The 18576-nt window shown below is 39.6% G+C and overlaps 1 protein-coding gene across 1 annotated transcript in view; it reads left to right on the plus strand.

Annotated features, from left to right (window-relative positions):
* The first annotated feature begins 10422 nt into the window (after window positions 1-10422).
* The window catches only part of LOC140846866 (bromodomain adjacent to zinc finger domain protein 2B-like), a 102122-nt gene continuing 93968 nt past the window's right edge, over window positions 10423-18576 (plus strand). Inside the window, exon 1 of the mRNA XM_073225006.1 lies at window positions 10423-11029. The gene's annotated coding sequence lies outside the window, so the exon portion shown is untranslated. The remainder of the gene's footprint in view (window positions 11030-18576) is intronic.

Raw genomic sequence — 18576 nt, forward strand, 5'->3', positions numbered from 1 at the left:
TGATGTCATTGAAAGTCTGGAAATTTTAATTTAAAAATTTGCATCAGTCAATAAGACTATGGCTAGCATAGGAGGTAGTATTATTGAGCCTATAAGTGCCCTAATATTTTGTACTCAAATATATGGATTTCTAACTCAATTATAAACTAACTACAGAAGTCTCAGTAACTGCACAGTGTAACATTTTTCAGCCCCAATTTGATCATTTCCCAGTGACATTTCCAAATGGTACAGTAACACTACACAGATGTAGACTTGAAAGCACTTTCTAAAATATATGTGAACGAATGAAATGACTTTCAGACCATTTAGGTTAAAATGCAGTAAAACTTTACCTAATAAGAACACAGCCAGAACACCCTGAACTCTGATTTTTCACGTGATTAACTCAACTTTAATCTGAAAGAGACAAATGACAGAACAAGTTAACATCATCAGGAACTTACTCAGGCCAGAGGAGGAAGAGAGGAAGAAAGAAAGAAATCACTGCCACATGACATTTATTCTCAGATACACTGTTCTTCTATCATCTTTACATCTCTGAAATCAGGTTGCTTTACAAAGAAGCCTTAAAACACCCGATCGCCCTCGACCAGGCACTGTGCTGAGCGAGCAGGTGAGGCCCTGGCCATTCCTTTGACCTCGTCACCACACGTGCTGAGACATGTGCAAGGTCAGTGCCTCGTATGTTAGTTCAGTTGACTTTTAAAATTACTTTTAAGATTACACAATGAATTACGATTAACATGTATATTGTGTGGGGGGCACGGGGAGGGTCTGTACAACACAGAGAAGACAAGTAGTGATTTTACAGCATCTTACTATGCTGATGAACAGTGACTGTGAAGGGGTATTTGGGGGGGACTTGGTGAAGGGGGGAGCCTAGTAAACATAATGTTCTTCATGTAATTGTAGATTAATGATACCAAAAAAAAAAAAAGATTACACAATGATTTGAAAGAAAAAAGCTTTAGGAATGTCTTAACCAATATTTTGATGACATTTTCCCATTTATGTACAAGAATGTTATACAATAAAATCTATGTCTAAATAAGTCTAAGATAGAACTTTCAATAAGTATAAATTTAAAAAAAATCTAGTTGTAAGAAAGCCATTGTGTCATTGAGTTTTTTTCCTTTGTTAGGGGTACACAAAACACTGGTGCATCCTGTAACCACAAGCCTCTTGCACTGGAACAAGCAGTGTCATCTCGGTGCGTAGGCCAGTCCTAATAAACCTCTCCCACCATGTGCAGCAGGGATTATCCCCGCAGGCCGAAGCCCTGGGTGCCACCATCATTTCTCCAGCCCCAGCACCAGGAAGTTTCCCAGTGGAAGAGGAACAAAGACAGTCGCTGCCTTCTCAGGATCCAACCATCATCTTTTACTCTCATTAGCCAAATTGGATTTTGAGATATTATGAGAATCAAAAGTAAGTTTACCTGGTGTAAAATTTAATTAAGAGTCATAAAATTACATTTAGTATACATTTAAAATTGATATGTTTATGAACAGCAAAGATTCATTTGCTGTCATAGAAAAGAATAGTATAGTTTAAAAACACTGTCAATAAGAAGGGTTGAAACAAAGATGAGGTCTAGCTAACTACACATCAGCTAAATTGAACACATTCCCTGTACTTTCTCATAAACTTCAATTATGCCATCCTGTATTATAATTCGGACCCTATGGACCTTTCCTTAGATGCCTAGGGTTATGTTTGAAATGTATGGATGCATCTTGATCAATTTTAAAACTTCACTTCTGTGTCTGACAAACTGGAAAAAGTCTAGAACATTTCCAACCTTCCTGAAAGAGTGAAATTAAATTCTTCTCACATCATCCTAGGTAATTCATAACTTAACATAGCTTCCAATTGTGTTTGCAGAGGGAATAGAAAGTGCAGAGGCATATCCTATGATAAGCTTGGTTTTTAAAAGAGCAAATGATAAAACTGAATAAATAGCACACATGTCCTGTAATGTTTTACTCTATTTAACTCCCCTCAGTCTAAATTACTTTAAACTAATTTTGTATTAAATTTGCTGTTACCATTCTTGGCTGTTATACAATAAATTCAAGCATATTACAGTTTGAAGTGCATGTATACTTATTTTTAAAATCATACAGATGTACCCTTATTAAAACTTACCATCATTACAAGTCAAAATCTTAAACATTTTGACATAAGCTAAATCTTCATAAAAAGCAAAAAAATGCTGCCTTCTATGTGACACCTTCTCAATATACATGTAGAGAGTATATAAGTTTGAGATCACACCAGTCATCAGATGTCACTATACAGCACGTGTTTTATTCAAAGTAGAGTCTGTTATTTTTAACACTTTATTCTGAGACATTTTTTTAGAATAGCTTTGCAATGCAGCAATCTCATCTCCAGGTGCCTCTTCACAAATCATTACTGATCAAAAATCACACGTGAAAAGTTAAGTGCAGTGGCAGATAGGCACAAGCTTAGATTACTAGGATGCCCGTGTGGTCAGGGTCTCAAAGGATAATCTAGTCATGATGGTTAATTTTATGTGTCAGCTTGACTGTGCCACGAACTGACCAGATTAAACATTATTTCTGGGTGTCTGTGAGGATGTTTCCAGATGAAATTAGCAGTTGCATAATAAACTTGGTAAAGTAAATCTTTGTCCTCAATGTGGGTGGGCATCATCCAATCTGTTGAGGGCCTGATTAGGAAAAAAGCAGAGGAATTCACCACTTTTCTAACTGCCTCTCTACTGGATAATGTTTCACCTCATCTTCTGCTCTCAGGCTGAAATGTATGTCATCGGTTCCCGTTTCTCAGGCCTCAAATCAAACAGAATCAGACTCCTGGCTTCCCCGGGTCTCCGCCTGCAGAGAGCAGATAGTGGGACATCTCAGCCTTCACACTGATGTTGGTTCTGCTTCTCTGGAAAATCCTGGCTAACATATTAGCTGTGTTTCTGATTTCTAGATTAGGAAAACTCCACATCATTTAAGCCTGACAAGCATGTGTTAAAATAGTTAATAAATAAATAAGCAAGCACAGGAATAGTGCCCCCTCCAGTGGTCAAACTCCTTGAAACTTTTCAAACATGGGAAAGCTGTCTTGTAAGCCCTGGGTGGATCCTAGGCCCAGGTCCCAGAAAAGCTCCCTTACCGTTGTAGGTGCTGTGTGTAAACAGGAACATGATTTTAGAAGCTGGGCTTCTGGTTTGGGATAATGGACACAACTAAATCAGGACACATGTTTTTAAGTTGTGAAAACATAAAAAAAGGTAAAATTCAGTGCTGGTGTCTTAACATTAGATTTGCACTTTTTAATGCCTACCAGGTGTGAAGAAAATGCCTATTAACATTTAAAGTGATACATCTCATAAAGGGAAAAAAATGGTCTTGGGGTTTGAGGATTTTTATTATTATTATAAATAAAATACAGTGGTTCTCAACCAGGATGGATTTTTTTCCCCTGAGAGTGGGAAAGCTTAGAGACATTTTTGGTTATCTCAGCATGGGGCAGGGGCTACTGGCACCTGAGGGAAGTCCCTCAACACGAAGATGTCCCGCTTCAACATATCCTCCAGTCCAAAATGTCCACAAAGTTAAGGTTGAATAACCCTGACTTAAGAATGTACTCTAATCCTTTTCATTTATATGTAGTATATAAACCTTCAACTTGTAAGCAGTATTTATTAAACGTAAAAGCAAATGCATTTTCTTAAAATTCCATCAGTAAAGTCAGAAACTCAGGAAGGATGATTCTTACGAACTCAATCTCATGTTCACCACTTTCTTCTGGATTATACATTTTCTGATTATACATAAAGTGATATATTTATGATGTTTAGCCATTGTTTTGCTAAATACAAAATATATTTGGGTGTTTGGGTAGATAGCCAATAAGAGATACATTTTGTCCCTTGGAGAAATACTAGGAGATGAAGTTTAAATTTATTCCAGGTGGGTCTGAAATATTTCCATTAGAAAAACACACCTGCTTGTGACAGGTGCATTGAAAGCAGAGAAAAGGAGAGAACAGATTGACTGTGGTCCAGTCATCCCTCTGGTGACCAAGGAAAAGCAATTCTCTTAGGACCAGGATCCCCAGCCTGGGATCCCTGAATCCTTAGGCTGCATGAAAATAAGAAAAGTCTGAAAGCTATTTTCAACTTATTAGAAGTGATCTAATAAGAATTGAACACTTCTTCATAAGAAAATGTATTAGACTCACTAAAATGAAAACTTCAGCATGTAAACACTTATTACATACAAATTCATTTTATTACACTCTGATGTAATGTAGGAATTTCTAGATCCTCTGGAAAAATAATGCAAGGAGTCCTTTGTGGTTAAATAAAACGTTGGAAACTGGTGCCCTGAGGAAACCCAGCAGTGATATGAGTATGAAAAGTAAAACCATACACAGTATTGCAGGACTTTCTCTCCCACTTACTACTGTCTTGCCAATGGGTTTCAGACCTGGGCAAGTTCTCTATGGATTCAATGTGACCAAAGAAATTGACAGGAAAACGTTCTTTGGGGTGAAAGGGTTTATTACCCGGCTTGTTCTCCCTGTGGTAGATGGAGCACTAGCATCTCTGACTCTGCCCAGAGCACTGGGCCGAGCTCACTGTATAGAGCAATAATAGCTTATTGCCTAAAGGAGTGGAAGCGGTAGCCTAGCAACAGGCCAGTGACATCATGAGGTGGTTTAAGTTCAGTGAGGATCCTGGCCATAGGAACCCCAACCTCCCCACACTTCTTGCGGGACTTAGTCCAGCACTTGGTATATAAGGAAAAACTGTAAATATTTGGCTTAAGCCAGAACTTTTAAAAGGAGTAGAATCTCCTCAGCTTCAAAATCGTGGTGACTGGACAACTGAGGAACTGTGGGCTGAACCACAGACCCGTCCCTGAGAGCCCACATTTGCTCTCACCAAGGGGACCTCAGGGCTGCTTCCTTGAGGAGCGCCATGAAGATGGGCCCTGCAGTGGCACCAGGTCCCTTTGCCCGAGTCCTCCCCCAGCCGAGTCAGACACAGCTTCCAGAGCAGCCCTGCCATTTACCAGGCGTTGCTCCTCTCCAGGCCCGTGCCTGCTGAGAACCAAGGGCCCGCCCCTCGGTCTCCTTCACCGGCACCTCCCCCACCCTTCTAGTGTAGTGCAGGTGCTGTGCCCTGCACACTGCTGTGTGGACCCTTCTCTCCCCTCTCTCTAATAGCCACCCTAAGCAACCCCCTGCCCTCCCACAGCCTTACTTACTAGCTATATGTGGAAACTCCAACATTAACATGATGTGTAGCTAGACTTTCTTCCTAGCTCCAGACCAAGGTATCTGTTTATTCACTTGGATATTTACTTTGCAACCCCAAACTCAATGGGTCCAAAACAGAGTTCCCAATCTTTCCCCTGAACTCTCTTTTACTCCAGGCTTCCTTAACTCAGAACATAGCACCATAATTCACCACTTTGCTTCTCTGGGTTTTATCTTTGCCTTTTGTTATTGAATGAATTGTGTCAAAAAATTATTTTGACTCCCTAACTCCAAGTATCTCAGAATGTGACTATATGTGAAGATAGGGTGTTTAAAGAGGTAATTAAGTTAAAAATGAGGCCATTTGGGGAACCCTCCTACACTGCTGATGGGAATGTAAATTAGTTTAAGCATTGTGGAAAGCATTATGGAGGTTCCTCAAAAAACACAAAATGGAAATACCATTTGACCCGGGAATTCTACTCCTAGGAATTTACCCTAAGAATGCAGCATCCCAGTTTAAGAAACACATATGCACCCCTATGTTTATCGCAGCACTATTTACAGAAGCCAAGAAGGAAGCAATCTACGTGTCCATCAGTAGATGAATGGATAAAGAAGAGGTGGTACATATACACAATGGAATATCATTCAGCCATAAGAAGGAACAAATCCTACCATTTGCAACAACATGGATGGAGCTAGAGTATATTATGCTCAGTGAAATAAACCAGGTGGAGAAAGACAAGTACCAAATGATTTCACTCACATGTGGAGTATAAGAACAAAGAAAAACTGAAAGAACAAAACAGCAGCACAATCACAGAACCCAAGAATGGACTAACAGATACCAAAGGGAAAGGGACTGGGGAGGATGGGTGGGAAGGGAGGGATAAGGGGGGAAAAGGGGCATTACGATTCACACACATAATTTAGGGGCTGGGGAGCACGGGGAAGGCACTATAACACACAGAAGACAAGTAGTGATTCTATAGCATCGTACTATGCTGATGGACAGTGACTGTAATGGAGTATGTGGTGGGGACTTGATAATAGGGGGAGTGTAGAAACCATAATGTTGCTCATGTAATTGTACATTAATAATACCAAAAAAAATGAGGCTATTCAGGTGGAGCTTTACTCCACTCCAAGAGATGTCCTTATGAGAAGTGGGGCCTATGGAGGAACACCAGGTATGTGCATAACAGACAGAAGACCATGTGAAGGCGCAGCAAGGAGGCAGCCGTCTGCAAGCCAAGGAGAGAGGTCTTAGGCCAGACCAACCCTGTCAGCCTGTGGATCTTGGTCCTTAAGCTCCAGAACTCCATGAAAATAAGTTTCTGTAGACTAAGCCATGCAGTCTGTGGACTCCTGTTATAGCAGGGCTGCCTTCTCCCTCCCACCAGTCACCAAGTCCTACCCACCCTACTTCCTAAACATCTCTGCAGTCTATGCTCTGCATACGCATTCAACTGCCCTCATCCAGCACCCCATCAAATCTTCTGTGGACGCTTGTAGCAGCCTCCCAATAGTCCTTCTGCCCCCAAGAATCCAGTCTTGACAGAGAGGCCAGAGTGCTCATTTAAAAATGGAATCCTTTCCCTGATCTAAAACCCTTCAATCTCTCAAAGAATAAAATCAGAACTTAATTTGGCAGACAAGCCGAGCATGATCCAGCTGCTGCCCACCCCTCTGACCTCAGAATCATGTCAACCTCTTATCTTCCATCAGACACAACCACCTCTGATAGTTTTTCCAATGACTAAGAACACCATTCTTACCACCCATTTTTTTTCCCTTGTTGGAAAATTTTCTCCTCCCCTCCTCCCCTTTTGGCTAATGTTCATGCATCTTTTGGGCCTTGGCCATGCTCTTACCTCCTGGGAGAGGCTTTCACCAACCCCCCTCTGCTGTCCTCCCAGCTCTTCTGAGTCTGGGGAGAACCGTGCACTGGTTTTCATAGTGCTCCTCATGAGTGAGATTAAACATATATCTGTATGATGTTTTCATGTCTACCTCTGATATGTGAGCCCCGTAGGCTGAGTGTCACAGTGCTCGCTCTCTCTCTCTCTCTCTCTCTCTCTCTCTCTCTCTCTTTAAATTCCCACAGCCAAATACAGAGCCTGGCACATATTTGTGGAAAGGATGATGAATAACCAGAACACACGATTACTTCTAATAAATGCATCTGGGACTCCAAAGGAAGAGGATTTACTTTCTCTAATAGCCCAAAATACGTTGAGAGAGGGCTTTGGTTTAAATTCTGAAGTCACATACTGAACAGCCATGAAAACCAGAATTTACAGCAAGTTAAGCTATAAGAAGATAAAACTATATGTCTTATTTGCTTTTGATCCATATCACTGTATTTCCTAACACTGTAAAATTATTTTGTACCTTAGATGACTACAGTATACACCATCCATTAAGAGAGAGTAGAGCTTAGTTGGAATAAGGGGTTTGAGGATACCAGTGAAGATTTAAAGTGGGTATCAGGGAGAAATTAGAAGGGACTGAGAGAGATCAAGTAAGGTAACTGGCTGGCAGAACTGACAGCAGAGCTGGGGTCACTTATTTTATGGGCTCCAATCAACTAGAACTTAAGATGCATAAAGGCAGTGTATGGATTTCCCGAGGCACCATAGCAAAGTGCTATAATCTGAGTGACTTCAAATGACAGAACATTATTCTTTCACAGCTCTGGACTCTAGAAACCAACATCGAAGTGTCAGCAAGCCACACATTCCCTGAATGCTCTAGAGGAGAAAACTTCCCTGTCTTTGTCTGCTTCTGGTGATTCCCGGTTTCCCCATGTTGTGACAGAATGGCCCCAATCTGTGCCACTGTCTTCACATATTCTTCCATCCAGGTCTGTGTGCCTAAGTCTTCCTCTCCTTTCTGCTAAAGGTATTAGTCCTGAAATTAGGTCAGTCCCTAAATCCCAGATGATTTCATCTTGAGATCCTTGACTAGTTGTATCTACAAAGACTATACTTTCAAAAAAGGTCACATTCTGAGGTTCTAGGTGAGTATAAATTTGGGAGGCCACTATTCAGTTACTGATTGGTATTATCCCCTTATCAGATACATTATTTGCAAACACATTCTCACATTCACTAGGTTGTCTTCTCACATTGTTGATGGCTTCCTTTGCTGTGAGGAAGCGTTTTAGTTTGGTGTAGTCTCACTGGTTTATTTTTGCTTTTTGTTCTCCTTGCTTGGGAGACATACCTAGAAACAAATTCTATTGCCAATGTTCAAGAGTTTACTGCCCATGCTTTCTTCTAGGAGTTTTATGGTTTCTGGTCTTATTTTAGGTCTTTAAACCAGTTGGAGTTTACTTTGTGTATGGTGTAAGACAGCAGTGCAGTTTCATTCCATTGTATAAGGCTGTCTTGTTCTCCCGGCACCATTTTTGGAGACTGTCTTTTCAACATTGCATATTTTTGCTTCTTTGTCATATATTAACTGACCATATAAGTGTAGGTTTATTTCTGAGCCATCTATCCTATTCCACTGACCTGTGTCTATTTTTGTGCCAGTACCTACTCTTTGATTACTGCAGCTATACAGTACAGTTTGAAGTCAGGGAGCATGGTCCCTCTCTCTTTATTGTTCTTTCTCAAGATTTCTTTGGCTATTCGGGGTCCTTTGCAGTTCTGTACACATTTCACGTTTATGTCTCTAGTGTTGTAAAAAAATGCCATTGGTATTTGATAGGGATTGCATTGCATCTGTAGATTGCTTGGGGGTATTATGGTCATTTTAACCATATCGATTATTCCCGCCCATGAGCATGGAATATCTTTTTACGTATTTGTGTCATCTTCAGTTTCTTTCATCAGTGTCTCATAGTTTTCCTTGGTTAGATTTATGTCTAAGAACTTCATTCTTTTGGATACATTTGTAAATGGGATTGGTTTGTTAATTTCTGTTTTGGGTAGTTTATTTTTTTGTACATAGAAATGCAACATTTTTCTGTATAATGACTTTACATCTTGCAATGTTAGTGAGCTCATTTCTTCTGTTAATTTTTTGGAGTTTTAGATTTTTTAAATAAGAGTATCATGTCATCGGCAAAGGCTGACAATTTTACTTCTTAACAATCTGGATGCCTTTTATTTCTTTTTCTTGTCATTTTCTGTGGCTAGGACTTTCCAGTACTATGGTGAATAAAAGTGGTGATACTGGACATCCTTGAATTGTTCCTGATTTGAGAGAAAAAGCTGTCAGCTTTTCACCATGGACTATGATATTCGCTGTGGGTTTGTCATATAAGGCCTTTTTTATGTTGATATAGGTTCCTTCTATACCAACTTTGGTGAGATGTTTTATCATGAGTGGATACGAATTTTGTCAGATCCTCTTTCAGCATGTATTGAGATGTTTGTATAGTTTTTTTCCTTCCTTTGGTTAACACAGTGTTTGCATGTATTAATTTGCTGGTAGTGAGCCATCTTTGCATCCCTAGAATAAATCCTATTTGGTTTGGTGATTGATCCTTTAATGTATTTTTGAATGTAGCTTGCTAATATTTTGTTGAGGATTTTTACAACTATGCTTTTCAGGAATATTGGTGGGTAGTTGTCTTTTTTTTTTTTTTTTTTTGGTAGTGTCCTAATCTTGTTTTGGTAACAGTGTGATTTTGGCCTCATAGAAATGAATTTGTAAGCTTTCCTTCCTCTTCAATTTTTGGGAATAGTTTGAGAAGGATAGGTATTAACTCTTATTTCAATGTTTGAGTGGAATTCTCCTATGAAAACATCTTGGACTTCTGATTGTGTCTAGTTTTTGATTACTGATTCAATTGGTTACTAGTTGTTAGTCTGTTCAGATTTCTATTTTCTCCAGAACAGGTTTTAACATCGCATGAGTCCAGGAACTTATCCATTTCTTCTAGGGTGTCAAATTTATTGCCATATAATTTTTCATACTTATCTTTTCAATCCTTTGTATTTCAGTGGTGTCACTTGTAACTTCTCTTTAAATTTCTATTTCTGATTTTGAGTCCTGTCCTTTTTATTCCTTGAAAAGTCTATGCAAATGTTTACTCATTTTGTTTGTCTTCAAAGAATCAGTTCTTAGTTTCATTGTTTTTTTACATTTTTTTTTAGTGTTTATTTCATATACTTGCACTGTGATTTAATTTTTTTCCTTATATTTTGTGTCTTCTAACTTTTGCCATTGGTCGGGGGCGGGTCTTCGTCGTGGCACTTCGCGCTCATTGGCCTTGAGGGCCGTCTTTCCGGGACGGGTAGCCTTTGGGCGCAGAACGCGTAAGTCCGGCGGTTGCGCAGTAACCGCAGGCGCCGCCGCCGTTATATTCAACAGTAGTGGCCCGTGCGTCGCTGAGAGAAGCAGTTCCTGCCGTGCTTCGTTTCGCCGGCCTCGGCAGGAGCTGCCCGCGCCGTCGCTTCCGCGCAGTGGGCCCGCGGAGAGTAGATGTTGCGCGTGCTCGGCGGCGCCATTCTCTCGGCGCGCACGCGGGGGCGGCACCGACCTCGCTCCCAGCTTCGTATCTCCGCCTCGCGCGCGGTGGGATCTCGGCGCTGCCTGCACTCGCCCCTTCTTGGCTCTCCCGCGGCGGGCGGAGGGCGGCTGTCAACATGGCCGCAGCGCCGCGCGTGGTGGAGATCAGCCCGGACTTGGAGCCGCTGCCCTGGCCGGACTAAAGAGAGCTCGGCGGAGAAGCGGCTCCCACTAACGCGCATCTTCGTTGGAGGGTCCAGATCGTGCCCTACGAAGGGGTGAAGGCGACAGCGACAGCTGTGCGGGTTGGAAGGTACGTGGCCGCGGGGTGCAGCGGGAACCCGACGGGGCGCGGGAACCACTGCCTCCGCGTGAAGGTGTCGGGGAGCCGGACGTGGGGGCGGCCGTGCACGTTGCTGGGCGGGCAGCTCGTGGCCCGTGGGGCCGGGAAGCGGCCAACGCGGTTGGTGGGTTCGCGGGGCCCGGCCGGGGGCCTGGAGTCCGCGCGCTCCGCTGGAGGGGCCGCCCGGGAAGGGAGGGAGCGGAGCAGGTGCGCCCGGGGCAGACGTCCGAGCGGCCGGCGAAGTTCGCCCGGGCGGGGGAAGAGGGGGCGCGCCGGAGCCGCTGCCCCTCCTTCCGGGCCCGGGTGGTGAGGGTGGCTGCTCTCCGCCCCGCGACACGCGTCCTCCCGGGACGGGGCCGCAGGCGGAGGGGACGGGCCGCGCCGCGCAGACGGGAGGCCGGTCAGCGTTTTGCCGTGTGTGGATTTTCTCGGCGGGGTCCTCGACGGCGCGGGCCGGACGGGCTGAGGTTCAAGTGTGACCCGCGGCGGGTGAGAGGCCGCCCCTAAGCAGCGCCTTTAGAATTAAAATTTTTCACGAGGCACCTCCCGTGTGTTTTTTTTGAATGAAGTTTCTTTACTTTGGAACTGTCAGGGCATTTTCTTGTATTTAGGAATTCATATCTTTCTGTCTTTTCGGTTTGTAATCTGCAGCTGAGTAATTTATAACTAGCCACAGAGATTCTGAGACAGGGACCGTGGGTGTAGTCAGAGTAGCGTGAGGGCCTCTGGAAAAAAACCCCTACCGAAACTCGCAAATATTAAACAATTCAGCAAAGTGAGATTCACATTAATTTTCTACAGTAAAATACCAAATTAGGAGTATAAGCATTCTTAAGTGAAGATTAGTTAAAACTACTAAAAAGTCAGGAGTAACCCGGACTGGAATGTATGTTTAAACATCCCCCAGATAAGAAAATTATCTCCACGTAGCCCATGTCTTCATTGTGTCAATTAAATGAGGCTGTTGTGAAATTTTAGCCCACTGAAAGGCCCAGTTTATCTTTAACTTCGCCCAGATGCTGCTTTTCCTCCTCCAGCCCTTAATCAAGTGATATAACCTGGGCAATTAATACGGCAAGTAAGGCCACCCACAGACAATGTAGTAAAAGGTAGGAAGCATCTCATCTAAAAGATCAGATTGCATTTTAACACCCAGGAAGTTAAACTGGTAAGATTCTTTTTTTTTTTTTAAGGTGTTATTGATGTACACTCCTGTGAAGGTTTCACATAAAAAAACTGTGGTTACTACATTCACACATACTATCTAGTCCCCCCCGCACATTGTACCCCACTGCAGTCACTGTCCATCAGTGTAGTAAGATGCCACAGATTCACTATTTGCCAAGAGGTAATTAAATTGCTCTAACACCTGCAGTTAATTTTGCTCCCATAGTACTATATTTATATAGATTTTTTGGCACTTACTATGTTCAATGTATTGTTATCTTCCCAAGGTGTTAAGTAGACTTCTTTGTCCATTTATATTGCCTTTGTAAAACTTAACATAGTGTCTTTCTTATATATGGTAGGCATACATTAACTAAAATAATTTAATTGAAAATAATATATTGATTAAAACTAACCTCAGCAATTGGACTAGTTTGGGAAGAGATCAATTTGAATTAGAAAAGATGCTTAATTATATAATTATATGTAGTCTTTAAAACACCATAGAATAAATTAAACTAAATAAAATAGTAGGTTTCTATAAAGAGATCTTTAGGGCTCACTTTAATCAACAATGAACTTTACTTGTAATTAGTGTAACAGTTATTCAGTTTATTTTTTTAGACTTAAGGAGCTCCTTTAAGGCAGAGTTTTCCAAAGTGCACTCTGAGGAATCCAATCAGTTAGTTCTGTTGAGATGCTTTGGCTACTGCTGGATGCCTTCCCTGCCCCAAAGCACAGCCCTTTATTTATATTTTACTATACTGGGCTCCTTCCTAAACAAGATTTTATTTAGGAAAGACTCTTCTGATGAAATTGTTTAAAATAATCGCTGAGTGTAAATACTTCAACTTTATCCATATATTTAAGGTTTTCCAAGGTCTTACAAAAAGATACTCCCTCTTACTCCTTTATTACCACAAACTGCAGATCAGTAGTTTATAATGAATATGGGACTTGAAAAAGTTACGCGAATGATATCTAGTGGGCTTTGGGTATAGCAAGTAAGCTGTCTGTTCTCTGAATATTCTTTATCTGAATTTGAATTTTTGAGTTGTTAGAATATCAGAAATTACTGTAATTGGTATACAAATTGTTAGGTAGGCTGAAGAATTTTCTATATCATGGCTTGTAAATTTTAATATGTGTAAGATTCTGATTCAGTACATGTAGACGGGGCTTGAAATTCTGATTTTCTTAAAAAAAGAAAAAGCAGTTTCAGCTTTGCTGGACTGTGGGCCACATTTTGAGTAGCAAGGAGCTAGCTGACTTTCCAAAGCCTATCACCACATTTTAGGACTGCAGTCTTGGCCCTAGATAGCAGGCTTTCATTATTACAATAGACATTTGCTTAAACTGCCTGTTTCTCTACAGTCTGATTTATATTTTTCCATTTTAATAGAAATTTTTGGCTGTAGCTCCAGGAGTAGGGGGTGGGAGGTTCCCCTCCAGAAACAAATTCCAGTGAAACAAAAGTCAGTCAAAGGAAAGGGCAGGTTGGGAGAAATCATTGTTACTGCTCACAGCTCCAGGTGTCCTCTCGGCCACTGCACACATGTGCTTAATTTTGTTTGGCTGAGACTGTTTTTGTTGGTGTAAGTACTGCTTTTTTTTTAAGCTATTGTTATTATCATGAATTAACAGCAATTATATGCCACAGCAGATTAAGCTGTTAATTTTATCTGTAGCACATGTGAATTGAAAACCTAATTTGTGTAACCAACCAATGAGACAGTTATTTAGCTAAATAGCTTATACTCAAAAAGAAATAAATCAGTTTTGAGGGTCATTAATTATTTTATTTAAAATATATAATATCAACCATTTTCATAGTCTTTTGGGCTTTTATAGAAAACTATGATAACTAAATCATAGATTTAAATAATAGTTTTTTAAGAAAACTCTCAGAATTTAGTTTTGATAAATGGAAATTAGTAATTAACTTTGTAGACCAGGACAGCAGAGCAGTTTTGGGGGGAAAATTACAATTTTTATCTAGACACATTAGAATAATTTTCATACTGATAGTTATTATATCAGCCTTACAGTATTTCACTTAATAATTGTCAGTAGTAGAAATTGCTGGAGAAATTACATTATTACAAAAGTGACTTTTAAAAATATTATATTCATATTCCTTATCAAGTAGGTCCTAACATTGCTATAAAAGTTTTCATGTGGAATTTATGTCAGATGTTGCAATCCTGAGTAGGAATAAACTTCCGTTGTTTCTTCTGGTAGCATCGTTTTGTTTTTTTTCTCAAAGATACTTTAATAGTGCTGATAGAAGCAGAACAGTTGGAATTTACATTAAAAATAAATGTGATGAATAAAAAGCACTACACTACATTATAGCCTTGATTTTTCTTTACCAAAGTTCCAAAATCTAAAGGACAAAAATACTGACAAGGTCAAGAAAAAAATGAAAGAAAGAAAAAGAAAATGACACTGAGGTCTTGGTTTGATACATATGTATTCCATCTAGGTTGATGGTTGATTTCATTAGCAAATCTCAGTGTTGTGCAATGTCTGTTCTTTTGTAGCAAAATGAATATTGCATTCACAGGCTCTGTGTATGTATTTAATGTTGCATTAAATGAATATGTATGTATTTGTAGCTTTCTTTGGTTTATTCTTTACAGTTTGTCTTTTAAGAAAAAGAAAAACCGAATTACTTTCTTTCTCTTGTTAAATTGGTAAAAGCTTTTCAATTTCTATTAGATATGTTTCCTAATTTCTCTGAAGTAAACAACTTTAAGTGGTTAATATAAAATCATTCTAATTTCCTATGACTTTCAAAATTAATAGAATATAATACTGATTGATTTAAGCTTATAATTAATACTGAGCTTCTTAAGCATGTGCTTTCCAATATATTTTTAAATGTAGGAGTGTTTTTTTAATTGCAAGAAAAATGTTAAACAAGTGTACATATTATGCCAAATGTATGCGCTACCTTTTGCAGTACTAAAGATTGTATGTTGAGATCACTAAGGTTTGAATTTTCATAAAACAGGAAATTCAGAAATAACAAATTTCAGTGGCTACACCCTGGAAGAGTTCATGTAATAGTAGAAGAGGTTGCCTGACTCTGGGTTATGTATATGAGTTCAAATATGGATCAAACTATATTGGATACCACTGTCATGTAATCTAGTCATTTTGAGGTCTGACAGTAATTCACAAAATCTATTTGGTATTTGGTAGTGTTCTCAAAAGTTGTCCTCACAACTAAAATTCTTCTGACCATCTCAAAAGTAGAAAAGCCTAAGGTTTGATGTAGTATGGGTTGATTGTATGCCATTTGGAAATAACCTTTGTGGTAAAAAATTGGCCTCTGGCTTACTTGATGAAATCCTAATAAATATCTTAGTTATGTTGAACAACCATAAACTGTTACAAGTATGTAGTTGATTAATGCATCATGTTAAGTTAATTTGTACTTATTGCATTTCATTATTCATAGTGTTAATGTAAAAACTAGGAATTCCAGTGTCTAGTAAGGGAAATACTAAAATAGAGAGTAATATAGAGCTAAATCAAGTAGGATTGGAAAGGTTATGTGGGCCCAAATAGCCAGGCTTTTGAGAGAGGAGCATCCTGAAAGTGATGAGATTCAAACTGATAATGAGGTAGGAAAGCAACGGGGTACTACAACATGACCATAAAGTGGGCGGTAGGTGAATATAAATTTGGCATCTTTGGGAGACAGAGAAAAGGAAACCCAACTGTAATGGAAGATACAATTTGCTACTGCCTATTTATTAAATATCAGATTGTAGTGTTAGGGTCCAGGAACTCAGGGTTTTCCCGAGAGAACAAAGCACACAGGCATGGAGATGTAAGTACAGGCAAAGTCTTTATTCAGCCAGCAAGCTGGGGTCGACAGCACCTCCCCTGACACGCAGGCGGAGTCCGAGCTGCCGACGACCCCCAGGCAACCTAAAGGTGTTGGTTATATAGGATTTTCACAGCCGTTACACCGAAGCCTGCGCATTTCTACAACCAATAATTTTAAAACACATTGTATATTGTAACCTTTTAGGGAACACTCCAGTTGCCTGACCACTTCAATTGTTATCTCTTGCTTACCCAAGCATGTCTATGTGACATCACGAATCACGCCCCCAGGCTGTTGCCCACTTCTAGTTATCTAACTTAAAGCAGGCGCATTTCTAAGCTTAGCCTCGGGTTGTTTATTCAAAACTGGGTGGCCCATGCTTTAGGCAGTTAGGTTAAATGTTATTAGTCCTTTTTCCTGACTCTTGATGCCCTCTGCCCTCCTTTACAGTAGCATTGCTAAATTTTAGTAGTGTTAAGTCCAGATATATGGTATATTGAGATGCTGCCATTGTGGACCTTATTTTTTCTTGTATGACAAAATGGGAGATAGGAAATTCTTTTGATACTAATTTTACTGTCTTTTCTCCCCCACCAGTAACGTAAAAATAAAACCTGCCACAAAGTGTGTAAAAATTCATACTCTAAAATGAATCTAAATTGGTGTAGACTGAATGGGAAGATATGAATCTAGAAACTCTTAAGTTAGATTTCTTTACCATTTCTTGGTTAGAAGTACCAAATTGAGGAATAAAAATCATCACAGATTGGGCTCCCACTTGCTGAATTAAGCAGGATAATAGAAGGCCCCCTGGAAAAGTAAGACAGGGACTGTTTTAAGTTTTAAAAAGAGGTCTCCTTGAAGTGTTTGGACCTATGTATTAGTGTCGTCTTCATCTGACCTGGAGCCACAGTTGTCGCTTGCATGACCATTTTACTTACTCATCCATCAGAAGAACCTGAATTTAGAAAATGAAATAGGACTTTGGAATATGAAAATGGACTATGTAACAAATATCCTGAGGATTGTTACTAGTTGTTTAAAGTCCCAGATGAATACCTTCTGTTGTAACTATTTACTAAAAGCAACACACTATAAAAAATGTTTCAAAGCCAATAAATGAATACATATAACCCCAGAATAACTTATAGAAGGTTTACCAGCAAGATGGTTCATTTTTTGGATAACTTTCCTTATGTTATGACCCTAGCTGTGTATAGGAAGTGTTAAAAGAAACTTTCATAGGGAATCTATTACTTAATTTATATAAAGATGCTATTTAGAAAACTACAGTACTGTCCAGTGTCCCGTTATTGAAAAGTATAGAAGAAATTTCTCTTACCTCTGAGCACTAGGAAAAGCTCTGGTGCTTGTTTGTAAATTACTTTGTATATGGAATGCAAATTTTGTAATTAGATCTTGTTTCCCACTTGATGGGTTGCTGAGAAGCTAAGAGCTGAACCACCCACATTTTAGAGTTGTGCAAGGCCTTAGGTGTTTCTGTGGTCCAACTTACCTTGTGTTTCATCTTTCTTGCATCCTCTTATTTTCCCTTTATTCATACTAATTTGTATTTTGAAAGCATTCTATTCTACTAATATTTCTGTAAGTTACATTAAATAATTTTGGAGTAAGATGGGATATAAATAACTATGTGAAGCTTATTTATTGCAAGGAGAAGGTGAGCAAATAAGAGGAGGAGCCTTTCTTCTTCCTTGTGTTCCCTTCCCGGCATCCTCCCTCCTTCATCTTGCACGAATTTCTTAAGTCATGGAGGACTGAACTCTTCTGTACTTTCTCAGACTTGCAAGGAGGCAGGGAAATCCTTTCTGAAGCTTTTTGCTTGTACAGAGTTACCAGGTATAGTTTGTTAGGCTAAGTGTGCCCTACAGGAAAGTGCCTGTGCCTGACGGAGAGAACAAGTAGGGCTAAAATACATCCTAGAGAAGGAAAAGGTGACTTATTCTCATTTGTTGGCTCAGAAAGGGTCTTTTTCTAACTGACAGGGTGATATTATTTGGTTTTTGTCCCTGTCCTTTTGATTGAGTTATAAACTAATACTAAAATTTGATGACTAATGATAAGTTACCTTGAATGAAGCAAAATTCCAAATTTATTTTCTTCACCTGTATATTTCTATTCCATTACCCTCTAAATTTGACTCATTGTGTTGAACTAAGATAGTCATGATCTTTGAAATAGTTGAAATAATAATTTTCTAATTTAAAATTTTGTTTTGCTACATGCATTACATAATCAAAGCTACCTATTTAGTAAGAATTATATCGAATTTTCTATAAAGGAAATAGGGTTGTGTTTGCATTCCAGGTAACAATAGGATGTTTGAAGTATTTGATTTGTTCAGCTGGAACTGTTAACTACTTAGTCACAGTTTTCTGAAAATTTGTTATTAATGTATCATCATAGTAAAGGTGGTGATTAGCAACTTGCATCAAGGTTATTCAAGACTGAATAAATACTCTTTTCAAATGACACACAGTTAAGTGTT

This window comes from Manis javanica, chromosome 16, assembly GCF_040802235.1.
Source record: "Manis javanica isolate MJ-LG chromosome 16, MJ_LKY, whole genome shotgun sequence".
In the NCBI taxonomy this organism is placed as follows: Eukaryota; Metazoa; Chordata; class Mammalia; order Pholidota; family Manidae; genus Manis; species Manis javanica.